The sequence below is a fragment of the Lipotes vexillifer genome, unplaced genomic scaffold (genome assembly GCF_000442215.2).
Source record: "Lipotes vexillifer unplaced genomic scaffold, Lipotes_vexillifer_v1.1 scaffold559, whole genome shotgun sequence".
NCBI lineage: Eukaryota > Metazoa > Chordata > Mammalia > Artiodactyla > Lipotidae > Lipotes > Lipotes vexillifer.
This window is the reverse complement of record NW_006781351.1, coordinates 98,513-112,404: the sequence shown is the minus strand read 5'-3', so window position 1 is coordinate 112,404 and position 13,892 is coordinate 98,513.

Below are 13,892 nucleotides of genomic sequence, written 5' to 3'. Positions count from 1 at the left end.
AAAGAGTGTTATTTTGACTCCTTTTCAAAGTTGATACTTCTTATGTCATTTTTTTCTTGTCTGATAGAAAAGCCAGTGATATATATGTCATACAACTAAAATTTAAATCTGCTTATGATTTAAATCTGCTATTCAAAATCATCTGGTAAGGACTTCCCTGGTGGCGCAGTGGTTAAGAATCCGCCTGCCAATGCCAGGGACACGGGTTCGAGCCCTGGTCTGGGAAGATCCCACATGCTGCAGAGCAACAAAGCCTGTGCGCCACAACTACTGAGCCTGCGTGCCACAACTACTGAAGCCTGTGCACCTAGAGTCCGTGCTCTGCAACAAGAGAAGCCACCACCATGAGAAGCCCACTCATTGCAACGAAGATTAGCCCCTGCTCGCCGCAACGAAAGCCCGCGCACAGCAACGAAGACCCAATGCAGCCAAAAATAAGATACATTAATTAATTAATTTTAAAAAATCATCCGGTAGCCTTCCAACATTTTCAGGAAACCTCAGACATCCTTGGTAAAATGTGGCCTTTCAGGATCTGGTCCATGATGACCTTTTCACTCCATCTCCCACAAAAACCCTCACTCAAATTCTTCACTAGATCCCATGGCCTATTGTATTGTACTACATGTAGTTTCCTAAATGTGCTGTTCAGACCTGCTATTTTTTTTGGCCTAGAAAACCCTTTCTCCTTTTTTTCACCTTTTTTACCCAGCTCAGGGCTTCTCAAACTTTATTATGCCTATGAATCACCTGGAGATCTTGTTTGAAAAACAAATGTGATTCAGTGGTTCTGGGGTGAGGCCTGAGATTCTGCACTTCTAACTAGCCGCACAGACCAGCAGCATCACATCCTGAGCAAGGACCTTGTTAATTCCTCCTCCTCCATGATGATTTAGTTCAGTCACCTCTAGTCAGCTTTCCCTGGACCTCAGCCTCACTGCACCCCCAAAGTACCAGGTAGTGGCCCAGTACAGACTGATGGTAGAGATTCTTTTATTAATCTATACCATCTTGTATATTACTGGACACATGTTACAAAACTCAGTGTTGAGTAAATGAATGAACTAATGATATAGGAAAAATAAACTTCCTTTAGGAATTGTGAACAAGATTATAAAATCACACCTTACCTAATTCTTCCTGAAATTTCTATATTCTTTATTGAATTCACTGCAGGAAGAATTTGGCAAGAATAGACTAGAATGAAATAGAATATGGAAATAGAAATAGGTTAAGTGCTCTAAAGTTTTTCTGGATCTTTGAAATTTTGACCACACTGAAAAAAACATAACCAATAAGGAAACACTATTTTCTATTACCTAAGCAGCTAGATATTTGATGAACTCTACAAATCACTTTTCCAAAAAAAACCTCAATTTTAATTTAGATATGTATTTTATCTTGCAGCATTTCTATCATTTCTATATAATTCTTTTTTATTTTTTTGGCTGCACAGCATGCGGGATCTTAGTTCCCCGACCAGGGAATGAACCCGTGCCCCCTGCAGTGGAAGCGCAGTGTCTTAACCACTGAACCGTCAGGAAGTCCCTCTATATAATTCTTCATTTTTGCCCATTTCTTTAAAGTCTATAAAGCATTTTACCATATATTTTTTCTCTTAATTTCACATAAGGATTGATAATATTTTTTCCCATTATACATGAAAAACCTGACTATAAGAGGATTACACAAGTTAACCTTACTTGCTAAGGTCATAGAGTCAGGTATTGGTAGAGCAAGAGCCAAACCCTGCATCTTCTGATGCCTAGTTCAGTGTTCTAGACACTTACCAAACCTGACTGAAACTTTTTTAAAGTCCCAAACCAGCAGAGACCGTGATACGATGCCATATTCATGATATTCAGTTTTGATTGTGATAAAATCAAATTTTACCTCCATTCCACATTTTTTTCCTGTACTTAAATAACAAAATTAGTTTTCCTCTCCTGTTGTTTTCTTTTTCCCTTTTTTTTTCTAGCTGAGATTTCTGGGCTGGCTAAAACGGTTGATTTGTGGGTAAAGAAGAATGTTTGGTAGCTCACACCCTGCAAAAAACCCTGTAACAGCAGTAGGGCTGGCTAATGAACACAGAGCACCTATCACCATGGTAATTAGAGTATCAGCACTAGAGGGCATCTCAGAAATTGTTAGTGAACATATAGGAGGATGAGGGCCCCGGAAGTGAAAGGTCTCATAGTCCGAAAACATCCGGTTACTTACTGACTGTGCTGAGCTTGCTGGCTGGGCACCTGACGTCCTGTAATCTCTCACCCAGGCCCACCATTGATCAACCTGAGTTGAAAGTCAAAGACTGAAATTCAAGGTGGACAAGCCTGGGATAAAAACGGAGAAACTCTGATAACTTTGTAAATAGAGCACTCACACTAATATAGCATATAATTGTTGATTCTATATATTTAATGTTTTCATGGGCCTTCCATCAACTAAGCACAGCTGCCTCTCAAATCTCATTTCCTCTCATTCTACCCGTACATACTCTGTTCCACTTGGGCCCTCTCTCTGTTCCCTCAACACATCAAGCGGCCCCTAAGTCATGGGTCTTTGCACCTCCTGAGTCTTCTGCCTGCAATATTTTTCCCCCTAGGACTTGATCTCTCACTCCTTCTTTGTTCCAACCTCAGCTTTTTGGCGGTCTTCCCTGACCACCTTCTCTAAAATAGTATGCACTGGCCCTCTTTATCCCCTTAACCTTACTCATTTCTCTTTATAGCAGTTATCACTCCTCAATATAGATCTTTTTTTTTTTTTTTTTTTTTTTTACCTATTTTATATATAATAGTATCTGTTAATCCCATACCCTTAATTTGTCCCTAACCCCTTCCTTCTACCCTTTTGTAACCACAAGTTTGTTTTCTATGTATGTGAATCTTTCTGTTTTGTATATGCATTCATTTGTATTTTTGCTGTACGCGGGCCTCTCACTGTTGTGGCCTCTCCCGTTGTGGAGCACAGGCTCCGGACGCGCAGGCTCAGCAGCCATGGCTCACGGGCCCAGGCGCTCCGCGGCATGTGGGATCTTCCCAGACCGGGGCACGAACCCGTCTCCCCTAGCATCGGCAGGCGGACTCTCAACCATTGCGCTACCAGGGAAGCCCCAATATAGATCTTTTTGCTAATTCATTTATTGTCTGCAAGCTCCACAAAGTGTCAAGGAATAGTTGTTATTCTCCACTGTAATGAACTTGGAACAGAGTAAGCACCCAAAAATTGAATGAATAAAACATCCCAGACTTGAAAGAGGTAGGAAGGACAATGGAGAAATATCTAGGGATGCAGAAGACTTCTCCATTAAAAAAGAATCAATTTGTCCCTGAAAAATATGTAAATAGATGTCACATACTGGAAGCTAACAAACATTTTACCCAAAGTTTTACATGAGTTACTCTTTACAGAAAGGCTTTATTAAGGTGTTATTTACAATTAATTGGACTTTACAACTGAGGCTACTCAGGTGCATCTGCACATAAGACCCTTTAATAGATTGCATTTTCTAGCATTCAGCCTCCAACATCAGTACAACTAAATCTTAGGTTATACAGTGCTTTAGGCCAGGTCTGGCTTGAGTTAAATCCACATTTTAAAAATCCAGGCATTGATTTATTTCATGCCTAAGGCCACTGTGATTGGAACATACTCCATGCTTCATAAGCAAAATCCAAAGTAGTGAAAGATTCCAATTCCAAGACAGAAAAGTATTCAGGAGGTGAACAAGTGCATCTGTTTTTGCCTTATTCAGAAACACATATTAAAAAAAAACAACAACACCCTGCCAGAACCCTGGCCGTTTTGAAAGTATATAGTTTACTGCAATTCTGAAATGGAGTCTTTGCCATTCTAAATCTGGGCCATGATCACCTAGGAGCTGGGCAAGTACTGTATCTGTACTTAGACAACACCTACCCTCCTCCCCACTTCACGGTACCTCAGGGAATTGAGTCACCCTCACTACAGGGGCACCCATTCTTTGCCTTTATCAAAACATTCTACAGTCCTCAGGAATTTCCCAAATAGCAAGGGACATCCATTGCTGTTAATGAGTCCCTGTACCTGCATTCTTCCTTTTTCCTGCTATTTCCATGCTTCCTGGTCCTCTAACTTGTAGACTGCTCAAGAAATTGATGCAGGAAATTTATAAAAGCTCTGGGTGTGAAATAAAGTACTGCTCCAGCTTTCAGCTTTTCTCCTACATTATATTCCCACTAGATGGTAAGTTCCTTTCTCGCCAGCTATTAAATATTAAAAAAAAAGACAAGAGAAAGTAAAACAAGTCTCTAGTTCCGACAGCTCCCTCTAGTTTCTGTTTTATCCCTCTTCTTATACTGTAGCTCGGTTTCCAAAAATATTTCTGTAGAATGTTAATAAGTATTTATTAATCACTATGCATAGGCATTGTGCTAACTGATGTAAATATAGCACCTCATTTACTGATCAGGACAGTCTAGATGTGTGTACAACTCTTATTCCTGTGTTCAAAATGAGGAGGGCACTGAGGCCAAGTGAGGTTAACAAATTTCGACAAAGTTGCACAGAGAGTACACAGCAGACCTGGGATTGAAATCTACACTCTTGCTACAATGCTGCCATGTTCTAAGATGGCCAAGATGTGCTCAAGCTCAATACGTAATCATCCTACAATACACTATAATCCAATTTCCAGATAACAAAGTTTCCAACTCAATATATGAATTTTAGCCACTTTTTCTTTCTTTTTTTTTTAAAGATTTATTTTTATTTATTTTATTTATTTTTGGTTGCGTCGGATCTTAGTTGTGGCACGTGGGATCTTCGTTGAGGCAGGCAGAATCGTTCGTTGTGGCGCGCAGGCTCCTCTGTAGTTGTGGCATGCAGGTTTTCTCTTCTCCAGTTGTGGTGCATGGGCTCCAGAGCACGTGGGCTCTGTAGCTTGTGGCACGTGGGCTCTCTTGTTGAGGCATGCGAGCTCAGTAGTTGTGGCGTGTGGGTTTAGTTGCCCCACGGCTTGTGGGATCTTAGTTCCCTGAGCAGGGATCAAACCTACAGCCCCTGCATTGTAAGGCAGATTCTTTACTACTGGACCACGAGGGAAGTCCCTTATCCATTTTTTCAATCTTTCTTCAGCACTCAATACCTTTAACTCTTTTTACTTGATGATGTCAGCTCTCTAGGCTTCCCTGACTGCATTCTCTTTTGGACCCTCTCCTACTTCTCTGACTGCTTGCTCTCAGCTTCTCCTTCATTTCTATCTCTTCTGAATTTACCTTTATTATACTCATACTTGCACCCTCCCCTGAGTGATTTCTTTTGTATTCAAAGATTTTTTTCTACCATGTTTCCTAAGAGTGACATTTCTAATCTAGAGCTGTCTGTTGGACACATTTCTATTTAACCATAGATGTCTCAAACTTAATTTGCCTGTGAGGAAATTACCCTGACATTACTATGTGTATGTGCCTTTTGCAAGCGGGAAGACCTATAAGGAAAATACTTCCATACTTGTTATTATATTGGGTCATGGAAGGATAAGGTAGGTTTTAATGTCATTAACCTGGGAAAGACGGAGTCCTTAGAGAATTTGACTAAGAGAGTGGAATGTAGGTCAGTCTCAGGCTCCACTCTGAGTCAAGTCACCAAATAATTGATGTTATAGGTTTTTACTCATTATAGGTTTTGATATGGAGCCCAGCATAGAGAGTAACACCAATAGCTAGAAAGGGATAAAATTCACAAAGGCAGGGGTTAGCAAACTTTTTCTAAAAAGAGGGCAGACAGTATACATTCGAGGTAGGCCACATGATCTCTGTTACAACCAATTAACTCTGCCATTGTAGCATGAAAGCAGCCAAAGACAATACATAAATGAATGAGCATGGCTGTGTTCCAATAAAACATTTTTTTGAGAAAACCATCAAGGGGTTACTTTTGGCCCTCAGTATGTAATTTGCTGACCACTGATCTAGAGGAGCAGAAAGTAATGATCAATAAGCTATTACTATAAGACCACCCCCAGCCCCTGCTATTCTTAATCCTCTAGCATTTAGTTTGAACATTTTACTGACTCTTGAACTGCATTCAATGAAATTTAAGGATTTGATAGTTTGTCCATGCATGATCAAGAGTATTACTTAGGGAGTAGCACAACACAAGGTCATTCATTTTATCTACCATCAGTCTGTGAGCTTCTTGAGGATGTGAACATAACTTATTTGTCTGTGTAGATGCCCAGCTCTGCATACATTGGTTAGCATATTAGTACTACTCAATAAACTTGTGTCAGTTGAATGAGTTGAGTCTTCAGCACTAGTAGGTTGTATTCAGTCTCCAGTATTCAGCTACTTTCCATAATCCCAAGACTGATGTAAAAGTTCCTAATGTATAAAGATGACACAAATAATCAGAGATCAGCTCAAGCCTATATTTCTCAACATATGGAAATAAAGTTGACTTTCCCCAGCCTTTAAGTTACTAATGTATTTGTAATCGTGTTCCAAAATTCAGTTATGTGTTAAAGGACTCTACTCCTTTACCCTGAGGCTGACCTGGCTGGGACTCCAATATCAGAGTTTTTTCTCTGACATTGCCTATCCCACTGGCTGTGTCTTTCCTTCTAGGACAGATGATGTTGACTAGATGGCCTTGACTTCATATTCCATTGGTTATATCCAACCTTGGAGGCCAGCAGAGGAAGAGAGATGAGGGATGAAGATGACAGTTACCACCTGTATTATTTTCCTATTACTGTCATACAAAGTATCACAAACTTAGTGATTTAACACAACACAGATGTGTTTTCTTACAGCTCTGAAGTCACAAGTCTGAAATTCGTTTCACTGGGCTGATGTCAAGGTGTCAGCAGGGCTGGTTTCTTCTGGAATCTCAGAAGAGAGGGAATCTGTTTCCTTGCGTTTTCAGGTCCTAGTGACCTCTTGTATTCCTTGACTCGTGACCTTTTTCCTCCATGTTCAAATCTCCCTCTACCTGCCTCTTAAATGACACTTTTGATTACATTTAGGACCCATCCAGATTATCCAGGATACTCTCCTCACATTAAGATCCTTAATTATATTTGTAAAATGACTTTTGCCATATAAATTAACATTCACAGGGTCCAGGGATTAAGATGTGGATATCTTCTGAGATCATTCTTCAGCCTCCCACATCATCGTTCTCCATTGCCCTTCAACTTCTTATTATATACATTTTACAAAAGATACTGCTGAACTATCAAATCCTGAGAAGGGACACCATTCAAACATCTATTTAATTATTCACAATTTTATTAACAAATATTTAACGGGTATCCACTATGTATCTGGAACTGTATCTTAGCCTTTGAAGGAAACATTATAGATATATCCCTGCCCTCATGGAGCTCAATGGTCACACTGAGACAGGCTGGGACCTGGGACCTGGGACCCTTTGCTGCATTGCTTCCACCTGGACAAAAGTCTCCTCAAACAACAGAATGCAAGGAAACTATAAGGGACTAAAAACTGTGTGAATTCACATTTGGGGTAAATTATGGACAGCAAAACACAAAAAGACCAAAAACAACCAACTGCCACTTCTGAAGAACCAGGAGCAAAAACAAGGTACTTCCCATGCCCCCTGCACAGAACATCACCAAAGGGGTGGGCAAACCACCTAAGCAACCCCCTTCAACCTGACACACCCCTACCCTCACCCCATGTAATGAACCAGCTCTCCCTCTAGGGGAGCGAGTAAAGGAAACTTACTTGTTTTTGACTCACCCCTGACACTGCAGGAGCCCCAATAGAGCCTTGCCTGAATTTCTTGTCTGGCCTCTTATCAATTTCTATTGCTTGGGGAAGGCCAAGAACCCTGATAGGTATCAACATCATCCCCATTACTAAATCACATTTTCCCTCCCACTTACCTCCTTCTCTGTGGATTTGCCCTTCCTAGTCCAATCCTGCCTTCCAGACCCTAAATCAAATAGCACTGTGCCTTTAGGAGAATGAGGTAAGGATAGAACTCATTTACCAGGTAAATGATTAACTTCTTAGCATTAAAAACCTACTCAGATGATGTTTTAGTCTTTTGTTATGTTTACTTCACCTAACCTGAGGTTGCATAGAAAATATTGTAATATCCTAGGCATGGGTTAAACTTGTGAAGGCTCCTAATCTCCTTTGAATAGGGATTAGTGGCTGCATAAATATTGCCCAAGAGAGAGCAGATTCCTGGAGAATGAAAGCTGCTTTTACTGCAAAGTGCTAAATAACTACTCAGATATGTGAGCTGTTTATAGTTTCCCTCTTTACAGACAGGAGTCTGCTTCCACCTACTGGCTGAAGAATTTCACAATCATCAGTACTATACAGGTAATTTCCACTTGGATCTTGGTATGTGCTTTTGATTTGTAGCCATAACGTCAGCTCCCATCTACCTAGGACTTCTTTACTCTCAAACCTACCAGCTCTTCTAGTCCTCGCTTATGGAATGATTGATTAAACTAGCCAGTGTGTTGTGTTATGAAAATTGTTAGGCAGCTACAGATATCCAAGAGAACATCTGAAGCCGTGAAGTCCATGGGACACGACACACTTAGAGAAGCCTGAGGAAAATGGACAAGATGATTCAAGGAAGTCAGGTCATACTGGAATTTCACAGGCTCCTTGATTAGCAGTAGTTGAGAACAGGAGAATTCTGTAATTCTTTTGCTCCAAAGACAATGTCGGGGATTGTGACTGGTCTTTGTTATATCACGTGAGAGCAAATAACTTGAGAATTATCCAGTAAGGTTAGAATTTCCAGGAAAAAAAATGTTTATTGTGTGGCCTGTAGTCTTAAGAATATACCAGAAAATAGGGCTAATCAGGATTCCTATTACAGAAAACCAAATGCTATACTGGTGCTGTTCAAGAGGACACACATTTTTGCCATTTGAGGATAAAAAAATATTATTCTGAGTTTGAGCCAAAGATAACTAGAAAGAGATGAAGGAAATAATACCTGGGTCATATGAAATACATTAGAGGACTTTATCGTAAGTTCTTATGGAATTAGCATAAATATGTTCTATAATCAAATAAGTGAAAAATGAAACAACAGTGAGTTTCCATTTTGCAACTAATAATCTAAGATTGAAAAAAAGATATGACAGATATAAATTGAGAAGTGCAATATATATGGAGGGACTGTTACTGATAGAATCCTTCTGGAAAGCTATTTGAAAAGTGAGTTTTTAAAAGCTTACACTCTTTGAATCAGTAATTTTGGTGCTAGAATAGTACACCATAGAAGTAATCATAGATGTTTTCAAATATTTACATTAAAAGATGTTCATTATGGTATTGTTTATAATTAGAAAAGTCTATTATAATAGCTACCACATATTGAGTGATTATAATATCTGACATTGTGCTTGATCCTTGATCCTGAGAGATAGCAGGAAATTGAAAGGAGAAAATAGAGGAGAAAGAAGGAAATCATATATGAAAATAGAAGTAATAGAGCATTTCCTATCCCCTCTGTGTCTTAACAGCCTAATGATTTGGTATTTTGGTCCTTGGAAAGAGTTAGGTTCAAGGTAAAAGCCTTAGGAATTGTTTAAGTGAGATTTTGTGACAGTCTTGGGAAAAGGCCATTCTTCTTCTGCTCCACCAGGGTACAGATTGACACCCTGAAGTTATGCTATCCAATAAGGTAGCCACTAAATATATGTGGTGACTTAAATCTGAATTAAATAAAGTTAAAAATTCAGTTTCTAATAGCCATGTGTAGCTACTTGCTACTGCATTTGAGAATGCACTTATAGAACATTTTCATCATCACAGAAGGTGTATTTGTACAACACTGCCCTGAAGGCTCAACACAGAGAGCCTTGAGTAGGATTTCTATGCCTTTTTGAGCAGTGGGAAAATGCACATCTCTATTCAACTGCAGTCACCCCATCCTGTAACCATATTCTGGTATTTGTCATCACCTGGAACTGCTCCAAAATAATGTATTTAAATTTCCACTTTTTTCCTTCATCTCATTCCCTCAATTTCTCTCAAACACCCTTTCTCCTAACTCATTGGACTTCCAATTTATTGGACCCTCTATTTTCTCCATATCCATCAATACCTTGATGTCCAATAAAAATATAATGAAGTATGATAATTATATAGGTATTCTGGTAGAAACTCTATATTACTTTAAGGAAGTTCTAGTCATAGTTTGCTAAGTGTTTTTATCATAAGTGAATGAAGAATTTCATCAAATGCTTTTTCTTCATCTTTTGAGATGATATAAGTTCAAGGATTTTTTTCTCTTTATCCTACTGATGCAGTGAATTACCTTGATTGACTCTTGAATGTTAAGTCATTTGTTAATGATGAAAAAAAACTCAGAAAAAATAGAAATAGCAGGAAAGTTTTTTAACCTACATCTACAAAAACGTACAGGTAGCAACATGCTTAATTGTGAAATACTGAAAATTCTATTCCCTAACATTGGGAACAAAGCAAGGATGCCTGCTCTCACCACTTTTATTTTGTGATACGAGAGCCCAGAGAGGGCACTGGAAGTCCTAGTCAGTACACTAAGGCAGGGGTGGAAAACATCCAAATTGGAAAGGAAGAAAGAAGTACAAGCGTCTTTATTTGCACAGAACATGGTAACATATATTAAAAATCCTAAGAAACATATTTTTAAAAATACACTAGAACTACAAAGTGAGTTTAGCAGGATTGCAGGACACAAGTCCAATATACAGAAATCAATTTTATTTCTATATACTGGCACTGAACAGTCAGAAATTGAAATTAAAATAAAACAATAATAGTATAAAAATATGAAATGCTTAACAAATTTGACAAAAGATATGAAAGACTTGTACACTGAAAACTACAAACTGTGCTGAGAGAAATTAAACAAGACTTAAACAAAAGAGAGATATACCATGTTCATGAATTATATGTTTCAATATTGCTAAGATGCCAATTATACCAAAACTGATCTATACAGTGACTGCAATCCTGACCAAAATTCCAGCAGAGGTTTTTTTCAGAAATTGACAAGCAGATCAAAAAGTTTACATGGAAGTGCCAAGGACCTAAAATAGCCACAACATCCTTGAAAAAGAAGAACAAAGTAGGAAGACTTAACAATATCTCATTTCAAGACTTTTTTGAAGCTATAGTAATCAAGATACTATGGTATTGATGTACAGATAGACATATTGATCAATGGAATAGAATAAAGAGTCTGGAAATAGACCAACACATTTATGTTTCACTGATATTTTACAAAGATTCTAAGTCAAGTTAATAGGGAAGGAATAATCTTTTTTAACAAACAATGCTAAATAAATTAGATAACAATGGACAAATGAATGAACCTTGACTTTGCCTCACACCTTATACTAAAATTAATTCAAAATAGAATATAGACCTAAATGTAATAGCTAAAAATATAAAACCTCTAGAACAAAATGTGAAAATCTCATTGACCTTGATTTTGGTAAAGATTTCTCACATAGAACACAAAAAGCACAAACTGTAAAGAAAAAAGAAATTAGACTCTATCAAAATTTTAAACTTTTGCTCTTGAAAATGTTTGCAAACATTTATCCAAGAAAGGCCTTGTTTGAAGACATCTAAAGAACTCTTACCATTCAATAATGAGGACAAACATTCCAGTAAAAACTGGGCAAAGGATTTGAGCAGACATTTCACAAGGAAAAACAACTCAAAATGAAAATTATATTTAGGGAGATGGACAACAAATAAGCACATGACAAGATGCTCAACATCATTTGTTGTTAGGGAAACGCAAATTAAAACCACAATTAGATACCACTACACATTTACTAAAAGGACTAAAATTTAAAAGACTATATATACCAATTGTTGGTGAGGATGTGGAGGAACTGAAACTCATACACTATTGATGCGAACATAAAATGATACAACTATGTTAGAAAACAGTTTAGCAATTTCTTAAAAACTTAAACACACACCTCCTGTGTAAGCCAGGCATTCCACTACCAGGTATTTTTTAAGGGAAATGAAAGTATATGTACACAAAAGTACTTATAAACCAATGTTCATAAGACTTTTTTTTTTTTTTCCGGTACGCGGGCCTCTCACTGTTGTGGCCTCTCCCGTTGCGGAGCACAGGCTCCGGACGCGCAGGCTCAGCGGCCACGGCTCACGGGCCTAACTGCTCCGTGGCATGTGGGATCTTCCCAGACCGGGGCATGAACCCGTGTCCCCTGCATCACCAGGCAGACTCTCAACCACTGCGCCACCAGGGAAGCCCCATAAGACTTTTATTTGTAGTAGACCAAAACTGAAAGCAACTTAAATTTCTATAAACAGGTAAATAGATTGTGACATATTCATATTTGGAATACTAATCAGCATAGAAAGAAATGAAACTATTGATATATATAACATGATTGAATTTCAAAATAATTATTTTGAATTAAAGAAGTCAGACAAAAAGCAGTACGTACAATTTGATTACATTAATATAAAATTCTACAAAATGTAAATTAATCCATAGTGCTGGAAACAGATCGATGGCTTGGTCTAGGATGGGGAATAGTAGAGAAAGCGGGAGAAAACTGGGAGTGACTTTTATGTTCATTATTTTGGTCTCATCAGTGAATACATATGTCAAAACATTAAATTGTATTTGCATTAAATTGTATTGTAGTAAGTTAAGAGGAAAACCATAAAACATGGTGTGCTGAGTAGAAAGTAATCAGCTCTGAAAAAATGCTGCTAATAGGTCAAGTCAGCTGAAGACCATTACATGTAGCATTTAGGTAATTTATGACTTAGGCAAGAGTAGTTTGAGTGAGGAGTTGGGGGCAAAACTTGATTGAAGTGTCTGCAAGGGAGAATATGAGGAAAGGAATGGAAAACATTAATTATACATAAGCATTTTGAGAAGATTTTTTTTAATGTAAAAATAGCACAGAAATAATGTTAACACCAGGAAAGGGAATGGGATCAAAAGAGGGATTTTTGAAGATGGGAAAGTGATGGCATGATTATATGCTGAGGGGAACATTTCTCTAGAAAGGAAAAACTGCTATCCTTGGGAATGCCAGAGGAAGTAATCTGGTGCACAAGTGGAGGCTGGCCTTAGCTAGAGCATAGACAGTTCATCAAGGCAGAGTATGTGGTACTGATGCTATAGGTAGACAGATGTGGTGAAAGAAGATTTGGGAAATTTTGATCTTCATTTTTGTTAGTGAAATCATCATCAGCTGAAGGTGGAGATAGGAAAAGATGTGTTAGAGTTTTGAGGAGAGAGATGGAGGCAAAAGATAGTTACTGAGAAAGCAAGACGACATGGATTGGGAAAATGCAACATGATACCTAAGCCCAAGAAAGACCCATTTGAACTTCATGATCCTAAATTTAAAGTCAACACGGCTGAGGGTTTTTCTTCAGTCACGTTCAGCAGCATGGATGAATGGACAGAGTAGTCTGAGAGTTGTATTTAATCTAGGTTGTGTTTTGTCAAGCAATTAAAATGATGCCAGGGTCACAAATGACTTGAAGATATATGGAAGAAAGTGATTACCATGACCATTAAATTTAACCCAGATATGGAGGGAAATGACAACGTGAAATAAGGCACAGTGAAACCTCTGGTAAAATCAATCAATGGTCAGATAGATCCTGGTCAGTGGAAGCATCCGGGGCACTACAGTGTGTGAGCTGGCAAGATAGATAGTGGAACTCCAATTCTTGAAACTTGTATTATGGAGAAGTTGCAGTTTTGATGTGACAAAATCTAGGATATGTGTCCATTGGAGTGAGTAGAAGCAAGACCATTGAAGAAGAGAAAGTTGAAAAACTAAGAAGTCAGGGAATTAGAAGTATTCTCTTCATGGTCATTAAAATTACTGATAATTATTACAGCAGGAA